The following is a 15000-nucleotide window of genomic DNA, read 5'->3' as shown; positions in this document are numbered from 1 at the left end:
TTAGCACACCAGGCAAAATGCCTAGCAGTAATTTCATCTATTTTTGTTTTGAGTTCAGATTCCAATGAGGTCGACTTTATTTTTCCATCTTTTCAGGGTTGATAAAATAAGTACCAGTTGAGCACTGGTATTGCTGCAATCAACTGACGCCCTCCTCCCAAATTTCTGGCCTTGTGCTAAAGTTTGAAACCAGTGTTACTATCATTTGTGTTTATCATGCACAAATGTGCATCTTCTCAGTCCAATGGTATTGGATAGTTTTCATTTTATCTTTTTTATCACACTTCTAAAATGCAAAGTGTCCTTTTTGTATAAAGTGAACCTTACAACAATGTGGAGCTTACCCTAATACATAAGCTGAACAAGAAACACCCTAAAACCAATTCTAACATAACACAGACTACAACAATGGCAACAACAACAAAACTAAATTCAACAAGCAGATGTTTGATTTTAACAAATGTGAAAAATATAAGTTTTAAAAATGAAAGCATTAATTTACAAACACAAACAAAAGCATTTGCAACAAATTTTTTGAGAATATTACTAGCCAAAAACAACTACTGGATATTTCTAAGATGTAAAAGAAAAGTAAATCAAGCGTAAAAATGAGACAAACATGTGCATCAACTGTGTACACAGGGCATTCTTAGTCTAGAATAGAGAGTCACAAAAATTCACAATTATTATGGGCTCATTTACACCATTATATAGTAAAGCTGTAAGATTTGGTCAATGAGAGAAGCAAACTAATGCATAACCGCTTTGGATTTTATGTGAAACTCCACAGTCCATTGTTGTTATCAGATCAATTCCCTTCAATAAGTCTTGCGAGGCGGCAAGCTAGCAAAATCATCAGCACACTGGGCAAAATGCTTTAGGTTCAAAGTTCAAATCGTGCTGAGGTCAACTTTGCCTTTTATCCTTTCAGGGTCAGTAAAATAGATACCAGTTGAGCACTGGAGTTAATGTAATCAACTTAACTACTCCTGGGTGTGAATACAAAAAAAAAAAAAAAAAAAAAAAAAACCTGCATCCCTTTCTATATTTAAGAGACGAAGAATTATGTACATTATTTACATTTGACGGATATTTGTCCTCATCCTGTTTGTTGTTAACACGTTTCGCCTGATATACCCTTCAGCCTTCTTCAGGTGTCTTGGGGAAATTTCGAACCTGGGTTCTTGTTCCTAAGTTATTCTTCGATGTTATTATTATTATCATTGTTCAGGTCACTGCTCAGAATCGAACTCAGAATCTTGGGGTTAATAGCCCACGCTCTTAACCACTACGCCATATGCTCATGGGGCATATGGCATATGGAGTAGTGGTTAAGAGCGTGGGCTACTAACCCCAAGATTCCGAGTTCGATTCCAAGCAGTGACCTGAACAATGATAATAATAATAATAACATCGAAGAATAACTTAGGAACAAGAACCCAGGTTTGAAATTTCCCCAAGACACCCGAAGAAGGCTGGAGGGTATATCAGGCGAAACGTTGTGTTAACAACAAACATGATGAAGACAAATATCTGTTGAATGTAAATAATGTAAATACTGCATCCCTTTGCCAAGCCATGTCAAGCCAGAGTGGCAGAGTAAGCTCATCTAACCAGTATGATCTCAAGCCATTATCTTGTGGAGAGAACAGGCTGAGGCCTTCATCCAGCAGTGGACTGAACATGGGCAATTCAAACAAATCCAAATCTTGCTCAAAAAAATACTTCTGTTAGCTTAGTCATGTGCTGTCACCTACAGGGCAAACTTATCCACAATGTAGTTCTGTCAGAGCCCTCTCCCAGGATTCCATAAACAGCAAGGTAGACGACAGAAAATATAGGTTCGTAAGACCAAGTCATACCTGGTGTTTGTATGTATTGTTGTCAGTGTCTGTCTTTGGAATCATGACTGGTCGATGATCTCCGTGTTGGACATTCATGATCTCTGATGTAGTTAGATTCTATATTCAGGATGTAGATTTGGATATGAGACATCTTAGCACACAACCGTTTTGGCATCAATGATTTGACACTGACTTCTTTGATATCAGATGTTTTACTGGGTTTTTTTTTTGTTCTCTCTCTCTTTCTCTCTCTCTCTCTCTCTCTCTCTCTCTCTCTCTCTATATATATATATATATATATATATATATATATATATATATATATATACATACACATATACAAAATGGGACAAGAACGCAAACCATCAAGAAGACGATACAAAAAACACGGATGGGTGTCATTCGAAGCCTTTAATCTTCAGTCAAGAACCGGATCATCCTCGCAATTTCAGCTGATATATATACATATATATATATATATATATATATATATATATATACATATACACACACACATATGTGTGTGTGTGTGTGTGTGTTTGAGCATCTAGTTATATTTGTATGTATGTGCAATATTTCTTTCTCTCTCCCTCTCTCTTTGCGTATATGTATATTTTACGTATGTATGCACATGTACATGTAATTGTTTGCTTCCAGTGCCAAAGCAAACTGTCACCAAAACAGGTTAAACATCCAGCCAGTCATGCCAGAAGGTCAGCGTCTAAACAGCTGTGCCCAGTTGTCTCATTCCAGTAGATTTACTGACTGCAACACACTCAACTCATTCTGATACAAATGGTGATACAAATAAAAGTAATTTGTGACAACGGAGGCAGGCTGGCAAGGCCACCAGACAAAAATGGGGGTGGGGGTGATAATAATGCTAGCGAAGGAGGTGATGGTAGTAGTAATAATGATAATTACTCTATATAACATTCATTTAATGAATTACTCAATTAGTCGTATTTTATAAATCAGAAACAGCCATGTTATGTATACATATAATCATCTCATTAGGTTTTACAGCAATTACTGTATTTGATGGCATATAAGATGCACATTTAAAAAGAAATCTCAAAAAAATCACCTCGCAGGCCCTATATGAAAAGTTGGGCTTAAATTACAGGTTTTAATTCACAAGACATTTTTTCTCTGAATATGTATTCATCATCATCATCGTCGTTTAACGTCTGCTTTCCATGCTGGCATGGGTTGGACGATTTGACTGAGGACTGGCAAACCAGATGGCTGCACCAGGCTCCAATCTTGATCTGGCAGAGTTTCTACAGCTGGATGCCCTTCCTAACACCAACCACTCCGAGAGTGTAGTGGGTGCTTTTATGTGCCACCGACACGAGGGCCAGTCAGGTGGTACTGGCAACGGCCATGCTCAAATGGTGCTTTTTATGTGCCACCTGCACAGGAGCCAGTCCAGCGGCACTGGCAACGACCTCACTCGAATGTTTTTTCCACGTGCCAGTAAGGCGACACTGGTAACAATCACGCTCGAATGGTGGTTTCTACGTGCCACCGGCACGGAAGCCAGTTAGCTGCTCTGGCAACGATCACGCTCGGATGGTGCTCTTAGCGACCCACTAGCATGGATGCCAAAATTAAGGTACATCTAATAGGTTTTTGTGTCTTTAACCCTTTAGTATTTAAACCGGCCATATCCGGCCAAAATATTTAATCTGTTTTATGTTCAAACTGACCAGATCCAGGCTCTCACACCTACCCTACAATGTTATTCTACATTAAGTAATTACACCATCAAGATCTTCAAGATATGAGATAATGCATGATTAATTCAAATCAATGGGAATCAATAAGCATTATGTTTGATAGAATAATCGGAACACTAAAGGGTTAAGCTATGAAATACATCAGGCTAAATTTTTTCATCATTCTTCAGGAATGTTTTGCAAGTATTCACAAGATATTTAGTGTATACGTGTGTGTGTGTATGTGTGTCTGCATGCATGTGTGTATGCTCCTTAAATTCTGATGGAGTTTTTAAAGACTAGCACTTAGTTTCAACTTCTAACTAGATCACTTGTCTATCTCAGATGAGGTTCCATCCATCTTAACCTCTCAGATTGTACGTTTCTACTAAGACCTCTCAAACACTTCATGTGTCAAAGAAGCTTGTTCACTCTCTCTCTCTCACACACACACACACACAAACCGACATTCTATCATCTCCCATATGTCTCGTAGCCTTCCAGATGATCTAATCTAGTGCTTGTTCTCCACAGCTAGGTGAACCAAGGAAATAAAATCAAGTGTAGTGGTCAAATGTACATGAAAATCATGGCAATGAATTTGAACCCCAAGACTTAGGATCTGGTAATACAATTCCATATCCATTAAGCTATTTCTCTCTTAATGTGGTTACATAGAGAAATGATGTTCACAAGAATTTGATCAGAAACAAGATCTAGACTATATTTAGCAACAAAATCATCTACCTCACATTTAAAGGTTTGTGACAATAACACAATGCATACATACATCAAAATACATAACAACCTATTTGAAAACAAGACTTTTATAGCAACTTTAGTTGTTGCCAGTTTTCTCCAGCCCCACATTAAATTAAATTAATCCTTAGCATTTATCCAGCTGAAATATTTTGCATGTTTATGCTAAAACTGGCCAAATCTTGCTTCTTACACCTACCCTACAATGTCAGTCTAAAAATAAACAATCACATCTTCGAAATCTCAAAGCTACAAGATAATGCATAATTAATTCAAAACAAGGTGAATGAATAAGCATTATCTTTGACACAGAAATCTGAATGCTAGAGGGTTAAGCAAATCTATGATGAAAGATGTTCTAGCTGTGACCAACCAACCTTTTTAGCTACAGCTTCAGTTAATCAAAACCCGTAGCTCAGGGCAGATGTAGGTACACAACAAATGATGGCAATTTCTCTCCATATTTCATGATCATCAACCAATCTCACAGTGAAGGCAGGTGGCTTAATGGTTATGGTGTTGCACTCATAATCACAAGTTTATGGTTTCAATTCCTGGACCGCATGGTGCCTTGTATTTCAGAGTAAAAACCTTCATTTTACTTTGCTTCAGTCTACTCAGTTCATCATCATTATCATCATCATCATTTAACGTCCGTTTTCCATGCTAGTATGGGTTGAACGGTTCGACCGGAGTCTGGGAAGCCAGGAGGCTGCACCAGGTTCCAGTCTGATCTGGCAGTGTTTCTATAGCTGGATGCCCTTCCTAACGCCAACCACTCCATGAGTATAGTGGGTGCTTTTTACATACCACTGGTACAGGTGCCAGGGGAGGCTGCACCTGTGCCAGTGGCACGTAAAAAAAAGAAAGACACTGACAGACTGGCATCCCTTTTAGGGAAGGAATGTTGTGATCTCGGTCACTTAAATGCCTTGGAAAATGGTAACTAGCCTGATGAGGCCTTAGACTCAAAACTAATGTCCAGGGGTTAACCCTTTAGTGTTCAGATTATTCTGCCAAGACTAATGCTTATTGACTTATGTTGTTTCAAACTAATCATACATTATATCATAGCTTTGAAATCTTGATAATGTGATTGTATATTTTTAGTATGTCATTGTTAAGTAGATCTTGCCAAAACAGTCACGGAAGTCTGATGCAGGTTTCTGCTTGGCCAGCTCCTATCAAACTGTCCCACCCATACCAGCATGGAAGATAGACATTAAATGACGATGATGATGATATGAGGGGTCAAATCTGGCCAGTTTGAGCATAAAACAGGTAGAATATCTCTATTTCTTTACTACCCACAGGGGGCTAAACACAGAGAGGACAAACAAGGACAGACAAATGGATAAAGTCGATTATATTGACCCCAGTGCGTAACTGGTACTTATTTAATCGACCCCGAAAGGATGAAAGGCAAAGTCTACCTCGGCGGAATTTGAACTCAGAACGCAGCGGCCTGACGAAATACCTATTTCTTTATTACCCACAAGGGGCTAAACACAGAGGAGACAAACAAGGACAGACAAACAGATAAAGTCGATTATATCAACCCCAGTGCGTAACTGGTACTTATTTAATTGACCCTGAAAGGATGAAAGGCAAAGTCGACCTCGGCGGAATTTGAACTCAGAACGCAGCGGCGGACGAAATACCTATTTCTTTATTACCCACAAGGGGCTAAACACAGAGAGGACAAACAAGGACAGACAAACGGATAAAGTCGATTATATCGACCCCAGTGCGTAACTGGTACTTATTTAATCGACCCCGAAAGGATGAAAGGCAAAGTCGACCTCGGCGGAATTTGAACTCAGAATGTAACGACAGACGAAATACTGCGAAGCATTTCGCCCGGTGTGCTAACGTTTCTGCCAGCTCGCCCTTGGCCGGATATGGCTGGTTTAAATGCTAATGGGTTAATGACAATGATACAGAGTCATGCTTACCCTTATCTTTTTTTCTACCCTTTCCTACATGTTGCTCACACCCCACCTCCACTTTGTGGTTGTCCTACACTTCTTTTATCATTGTTTGTCCAATACTCACTAGAGATAACTTATCATGTTACATAGATATAGTTTATCTCAGACTGTATATCCTTCCTGGTTTTTAACAAAACAACAACACAGATTTGAACAAACTTTAGCAGCTATTTCTGAGAGTTGAGCAATCACATGGAGATTCTACCATTGGCTCAAGAAACTTCAGTTTTAGAAGTAAGAAAGTTGATACAAAAATAAAAGACTATTTAAAATCTATTACAAGTCTACTAATGATACTATTTCAGTATCATCTCTATATATAAACGGCAAAATGTCTGCATGTGTGTCCTTTATACAAATCCACAATTTTTCAGTTAGAGGGCTTGCACTTTCTATGGTCATTCAAAACCGTCCAAGGGTGGTCGTGCACATCTTTACATTTCCCCAGTCACCCCACAAAGCCATTAAAATAATCAATAGAAGTGACTTTTTTGTGAATTTTCTATCCAAAACCCAATCAAAATGCCCGAAACTTCATACGCTAATTGAATGCCAGCTAGCTGTACGTGATTGGTTGGAGATTTGGACAGTACTCGTGTGTACGTGCGCATGCACGCAGCTGTATATGTATGCACTAGCACTATGACCTGGCGACGCTGGGTCATAGTGCTAGTTCTAACTATATAATGGAAAATAGTTTTCTATGTTTGGTATTATTATTGACACATTAGTAAGTTAAGAAAGTAGTCAATAGTCAGTCGTTGTCATAGTAAGAATTATTCCTTTCATCTGTGTTAACTCTAACTGAAAACTAATTTGGAGATTAGTGTATTGATAACTTTATATAATTAATCTGAGGAAGTGGCACAATACCTTTAAAACCCCTCACACACTGATGAGTTTATTAATGGCAAATCAACGGAATCTGATAATCTCCTCACAGAGTAATGTCTGTAGTGATGCCGAGCCTGTTGGAGTCTTATCCAAATTTAAAGTGACACAAGAAAAACACTTAATAACCACTGTAACATAAGTTTAATTGGGCAGCCAGAGCTATTTTAGTAATAGAAAACTCATTAATTAAAGTGAAGATAAATATATTTCTCTCAATTCACAAAAACAAGAGGCCAATATACTGGTTTCTTCCATTCTTGACCTGGAACACGCTCCCTGCTTCTCTCTCTATATATATATATCTATCTATATATATATATATATATATATATATATATATATATACACACACACACATACGATACACATAAGGGGTGAAATATAATTAATTTAATAAAATTAATAAATTTCACCTAGTAGTTTTTTCGGTATGGAAATGACCATATTCGGTAAGGATTATATATAATTATAATAAAGGGTTAATTGCAACAAGTTGCTTAAACCACATACCGAAAATATTAGAAATAGCAGCCAAATAGGTTACCATTACTACTACTAGAAAAATAATATATATATATAAAATATATATATATCATCATCATCATCATCGTTTAACGTCCGTTCTCCATGCTAGCATGGGTTGGACGGTTCGACCGGGGATCTGGGAAGCCAGAAGGCTGCACCAGGCTCCAGTCTTATCTGGCAATGTTTCTACAGCTGGATGCCCTTCCTAACGCCAACCACTCCGTGAGTGTAGTGGGTGCTTTTTACGTGCCACCTGCACAGGTACCAGGCGAGGCTGGCAACGGCCACGGTCGGATTGGTGTATTTTATGTGCCACCGGCACGGAAGCCAGTCGAGGTGGTACTGGCATCGGCCACGAGTCGGATAGTGCTTTTTACGTACCACCAGACCAGGGATCCTGGCTGGTTCAATTCGATTTCGATTTCATATATATATATATATATATATATACACACACACACACACATATATATATATATATATATATATACAGACAGATAGATAGATAGATAGACAGACAGATAGTAATAATAACAATAATCCTTAGATGGAATTTATAAACATTTAATACATCACTATCTGTTTCCACAAATCACATGTCTCTCAAGATTGTTTACTAGAGGCGCAGGAGTGGCTGTGTGGTAAGTAGCTTGCTTACCAACCACATGGTTCCAGGTTCAGTCCCACTGCATGGCACCTTGAGCAAGTGTCTTCTACTATAGCCTTGATTTGGTAGACGGAAACTGAAAGAAGCCCGTCGTATATATGTATCTATATGTGTGTGTGTGTGTTTGTCCCCCCCCCCCAACATTGCTGGTGTGTTTACATCCCCGTAACTTTGCGGTTCGGCAAAAGAGACCAATAGAATAAGTACTAGGTTTACAAAGAATAAGTCCTGGGGTCGATTTGCTCGACTATAGGTGGTGCTCCAGCATGGCCGCAGTCAAATGACTGAAACAAGTAAAAGAGTAAAAGAGAGGGATGCTTACTCCTTTTAACTATTGTGAAGGTTAGTTGAGTTATCTGGGTATGTCTGTGTGTATTTGGTGGGGAGGAGGGAAAGGTGGTGGAAAGAGAGGAAGGAGGTGTGTGTGGTGATGTTTGGACTTAATTTGTTATTCAGCCTGCAGATGTCAGGGACAGGTTGTACATTCCTTTGTTTGATAACAGCTGTAGGAGTTTAGTGTCTGAATTGCTAAATGATACTTTCTTAGGATGACCTTTTAATTGTTTCTAGTGGTATAGTGTATAGCACCATAAATTTCGGTTTGTTTATTTTTCAGTCCTTCTTTGTTCTATAATATATTAAAGGAGGTTGATGCTATTCTGTTTCAAAATGATTTGATGTTTTCAAATTCCAGAAACGATGTTTTGCTTCGCTGTCTCGACTGGCTTCTGTGTTGGTGGCACATAAAAAGCACCATCCGAATCGTGGCCGAAGCCAGTGCCGCCTCGACTGGCTTCCGTGCAGGTGGCACGTAAAATGCACCAATCCAACCGTGGCCGATGCCAGCCTCGCCTGGCTCCAGTGCAGGTGGCACGTAAAAAGCACCCACTACATTCACGGAGTGGTTGGCGTTAGGAAGGGCATCCAGCTGTAGAAACTCTGCCAGATAAGACCGGAGCCTGGTGCAGTCTTCTGGCTTCCCAGATTCCCGGTCGAACCGTCCAACCCATGCTAGCATGGAGAACGGACGTTAAACAATGATGATGATGATGATGAAGATATGATCACCTCAACGTCTATTTATCATGTTTCCCTTGGATGTGATGATTTCCAGGAAAAAACGTGACAAATAGATACAGACCAACCAATATTTAGGATGTTGGGCAAAATGCCTAGTGGTATTTCTATTTCATCTGCTGTTATGTCGTCCTGAGTTCAAATTCCACTGAGGTCTTTGCTTTTCATCCTTTTGGGGTCCATTTAAATAAGTACCAGTTAATCACTGAGGTCATGTAATCGACTTAATCCCCTTGTCTGTCCTTGTTTGCCCCCTTCGGGCAATAAAGAAATAAATATTTAGGATGCTATACATCCTGAACCATCAGAAATAATTAAAGGGTCACCCTAAGAAAGTATCATTTACCAATTCAGACAATGAGCTCCTACAGCTGATGGCTGAAGTGGATGTACCACCGGCTGACCTGTTTACTTCAGAATTCATTGAAGATAGTCATGCCTTAGATGAGACCAAACAAAGGAACGTATGACCCATCCCTGACATCTGCAGACTGAATAGCAAAATAAATCCAACATCCCCATGCACACCTCCTTCCCCATATAACTACCTATTTCTTTATTACCCACAAGGGGCTAAACACAGAGGGGACAAACAAGGACAGACATAGGTATTACATCAACCCCAGTGCATAACTGGTACTTAATTTATCGCTCCCCCCCCCCCGACAGGATGAAAGGCAAATTCAACCTCCGCGGAATGTGAACTCACAACGTAACGTAACGCCCAGTGTGCTAACATTTCTGCCAGCTCGATGCCTTTCCCATATAACTACCATTACTTCCTCTCCTCCCTACCAAATACACACAGAAATACCCAGATAACTCAACCAACCTTCACACTGGTCAAAAGGAGTAAACATCCTTCTAGTAAACAAACATCCATTAATGTTATATCACCTGAAGAAATGAATCCATGAAGATGATCTACCTAATGCCTGTGGACACTACGGACTACACTATAATCATCTCAGGAATATGGACTGTGATCTTGAGAGACATCTGATTTCTGGAAATGTGCATAGCAATGCATTAAAAGTTTATGAATTCCATCCAAGAATTATTGTTATCGTTATTATATTTAACCTGCATTATATAGGTACAGCTCTATGCAACCCCAAAGACTGGGTCACCAGTCAGCATTATTAGACTGTGGCCAGCACAATGGAATAAGAGCTTTATTTGCATATTTGAAACGTGTCCCGTAAGCAAATTTAAAAGATATATATATATATATATATATAGAAGAAATAGCTATAACCCTTTGCTGCTATTTCTAATTCGGTATGTGGTAAGGCAATTCGTTGCTAACCCTTATTGCTTAGTATATATATATATATTATATACATATATATATATATATACATACATATACATATATATATATATACATATATATATATATATACACATATATATATATACACACACACTATAATATATCATCATCATCATCATCATCATCATTTAGCGTCCGTTTTCCATGCTAGCATGGGTTGGACGGTTCTACTGGGGTCTGTGAAGCCAGAAGGCTTCATCAGGCCCAGTCAAATCTGGCAGTGTTTCTACGGCTGGATGCCCTTCCTAACGCCAACCACTCCGTGAGTGTAGTGGGTGCTTTTTACGTGCCACCCGCACTGGTGCCAGACAGAGCTGGCAAACGGCCACGAACGGATGGTGCTTTTTATGTGCCACCGGCACGAGGGCCAGGCGAGGCTGGCAACGGACACGAAACGGGGCGGTGCTGGCAACGGTCACAAAACGGAAAGTTCTCTTACATGCCACCGGCACTGGTAACACATCTGCAATTTCCATTGATCGATTTCGATTCTGATCCTCACTTGCCTCAATGGGTCTTCACAAGCAGAGTTTCGACATGCCACCGGCACTGGTAGCACATCTGCAATTTCCATTGATCGATTTCGATTCTGATCCTCACTTGCCTCAACACGTCTTCACAAGTAGAGTTTTGTGTCCCAAGAAGGGAAGGTATGCATACGTAGGCTGGCTCCATTCCATGTAGAAGGCCACGGGTTGTGGACTCACTTGTCCTGCCGGGTCTTCTCGCGCACAGCACACTTCCAGAGGTCTCAGTCTCTAGTCATTTCCTCAGTGAGACCTAAAGTTCGAAGGTCGTGCTTCACCACCTCGTCCCAGGTTTTCCTGGGTCTGCCTCTTCCACAGGTTCCCTCAACCGCTAGGGTGTGGCACTTTTTCACACAACTATCTTCATCCATTCTCGCCACATGACCATACCAGCGCAAACGTCTCTCTTGCACACCACAACTGATGCTTCTTAGGTCCAGCTTTTCTCTCAAGGTACTTACACTCTGCCGAGTGTGAGTACCGGCATTACACATCCATCGGAGCATACTGGCTTCATTTCTAGCGAGCTTACGCATATCCTCAGCAGTCACGGCCCATGTTTCACTGCCATGTAGCATGGCTGTTCGTACACACGCATCATACAGTCTGCCTTTCACTCTGTGCGAGAGGCCTTTGTCACCAGCAGAGGTAAGAGCTCTCTGAACTTTGCCCAAGCTATTCTTACTCTAGCAGTTACACTTTCAGCACACCCGCCCCCGCTGCTGACTTGGTCACCTAGGTAACGGAAACTATCAACTATTTCTAGTTTTTCTCCCTGGAAAGTGACGGAAGTTGGTCTCAGAGCATTTTCAGTGTTTATTGTTCCTGAGCATCTGCCACATACAAAAACCATCTTCCTAGTTAGCCTTCCTTTGACATTGCTGCATCTCTTATGTGTCCATAGCTTACACTTGGTGCATCTTATAGAGTTTCTACCTACACCTTTTCTACAGATCGAGCAGGGCCATCTACCTGAAGGTGTTTGTGATTTGTCTACCTTCCTACTGATTACGACTTTGGTTTTAGCTAGATTGACTCTGAGGCCCTTCAATTCTAATCCTTGTTTCCACACCTGAAACTTCTCCTCCAGTTCTGATAGCGACTCAGCAATTAGAGCAAGGTCATCAGCATAGAGGAGCTCCCAAGGGCATCCTGTCTTGAATTCCTCCGTTATTGCCTGGAGGACTATGATAAATAGGAGGGGGCTGAGTACTGAGCCTTGGTGGACCCCTACCTCTACCCGGAATTCTTCACTGTACTCGTTGCCAACCCTCACCCTACTAGTGGCGTCCCTATACATGGCCCGCACAGCTCTCACTAACCATTCATCTATCCTCTAGTTTTCTCATTGCCCACCAGATAAGGGATCGGGGGACCCTGTCGAAGGCTTTCTCCATGTCAACAAAAGCCAGGTACAGGGGCTTATCTTTGGCTAGGTATTTCTCCTGCAGCTGCCTTACCAGGAATATAGCATCAGTAGTACTTTTCCCTGGCGCAAACCCAAACTGCATCTCATCTAAACTAACTCTCTCTCTAATTAGTTGGGCTATGACCCTCTCCGTAACCTTCATCACCTGGTCCAACAGCTTGATACCTCTGTAGTTATTTGTATCTAAGGCATCACCTTTACCTTTGTAGCAGTTGACTATTATACTGCTACACCAGTCATTGGGTATGACCCCTTTGTGTATCACCTGATTAACTATATGGGTGACTAGGCTATAGCCGACACTACCAGACATTTTGAGCATCTCTGCAGTGATTCCTGATGGGCCTGGGGCTTTCCCTGTCTTCATGCTTCTAATTGCCTTAGCTACCACAGAACTATCAACTTGGATAGCTGGTCCCTCTGTTGGGTCAACATTCGGCAGACTCTCTTTATCCCATTCATTTTCTTCATTCAGCAACCTTTCATAGTGGCATCTCCAAACCTCTCTCTTTGCATCCTCATTTAGCGCAAGTGAACCATCTTCCATGCGAACACACTTCTCTCCTACCACATCACGATTCTCTCTCACACACTGTCTTGCAACACGAAACACCTCCAGTCTTTGGTCCTCACGGCGCAGAACATTGGCAAATTTTTTCTTATCTGCTTCCCCTCTGGCTAAATAAACCTGTCTCCTAGCTTCTCTTTTGGCAGTCTGATACAATTCCCTGCTACCCCCATTTTTCCAGACCTTCCAAGCCTGTCTCTTTTCTCTAATAGCCCTGTCTACAATATTGTTCCACCACCACGTTATTCTAGGTCGAGAGGGGACTTTGCACCAGCCACAGATCTGGTCAGTGGCTCTCAGCAGGTTGTCCCTTAGAAACGTCCAGCTGTCTTCTACCCCCTGTGATGCTCTATCCCCTTCTACTTCGTCAGAGGCTTCAAGTAATATGTCCCTAAATCTCTGTCCATTTGCAGGATCTTTAAGCTTCCAGATCCTTCTTCTCCATATTTGTCGTCTTCTGGTTGTCCTCCTAGTCCTGATCCTAAAGTCACTAACTACCAGTCTATGTTGTGGGGTACATTATATATATATATATATATATATTTTTTTTTTTTTCATTTGTTTTCCAGTTTCAGCTCTTGAGCTGTGGCCATGCTGGGGCACCGCCATATATATATATATATTTTTTTTTTTGCTTGTTTCAGCTTAGAGCTGCGGCTATGCTGATGCACCGCCGTTACAATCTTTGGGCTCATCCGGGAAATATATATATATATATATATATATATATATATATATATATATATATATATATATATTTATAAACGGTAATCTCTACACATATTTTTCTGTGTTTTTTTTTAAACTCTTAATCCTTTCTGTTCGAAAAGTAAAAGACTTTTCCATTCATCCTGAGCATTAAACTAATACATCTGCTTATTGTTCCTACATCTGTCTTTGTCTTTTGTTTTATCGAAATTGCGCCTGACTCTCTGGCTGATAAATGAAGAGGAGTTGGTGACCTTCTGTCTTTTCTGTTCATCTGTGTATTAAGTATATGTTCGTATGTTTATTTACCACACATTTTCTTGAAATATATACATACATACATACAAGTATGTCATATTTTCCATTTGTTGTCTTTTTAATCCTGAAAATATCATTTGAGCGCAGGAGTGGCTATGTGGTAAGTAGTTTGCTTACCAACCACATGGTTCCGCGTTCAATCCCACTGCATGGCACTTTGGGCAAGTGTCTTCTACTATACCGTCAGGCTGACCAAAGCCTTGTGAGTGGATGTGGTAGACTGAAACGGAAAGAAGCCCGTCACATATATGTATATATATATATATAATATATATATATATATATGGGGGGGGGTTGTGTGTCTGAGTTTGTCTCCCCAACATCGCTTGACAACTGATGCTGGTGTGTTTATGTCCCCATAACTTAGCAGTTCAGCAAAAGAGACTGGTAGAATTAGTACTGGGCTTACAAAGAATAAATCCTGGGGTCGATTTGCTCGATTAAAGGCGCTGCTCCAGCATGGCCACAGTCAAATGACTGAAACAAGTAAAAGGGTATGTAATACACACTCATTAATTTTATATATATATATATATATATATATATATATATATGTATGTATGTATATATATATACACATACACACACACAGGAGCACTGCCTTGAAGGGTTTTACCAAACAAATCAGCCCCAGTA

General features: G+C 40.4%; 1 protein-coding gene across 1 annotated transcript in view; it reads right to left on the bottom strand.

Moving 5' to 3' along the window:
- Positions 1-15000, bottom strand: part of LOC115217035 (DDB1- and CUL4-associated factor 5) — a 44288-nt gene that overhangs the window by 23136 nt on the left and 6152 nt on the right. The gene's annotated exons all lie outside the window — the stretch shown is intronic.

This window comes from Octopus sinensis, linkage group LG11, assembly GCF_006345805.1.
Source record: "Octopus sinensis linkage group LG11, ASM634580v1, whole genome shotgun sequence".
Taxonomy (NCBI): Eukaryota; Metazoa; Mollusca; class Cephalopoda; order Octopoda; family Octopodidae; genus Octopus; species Octopus sinensis.
This window is presented reverse-complemented; position numbering and strand designations above follow the sequence as displayed.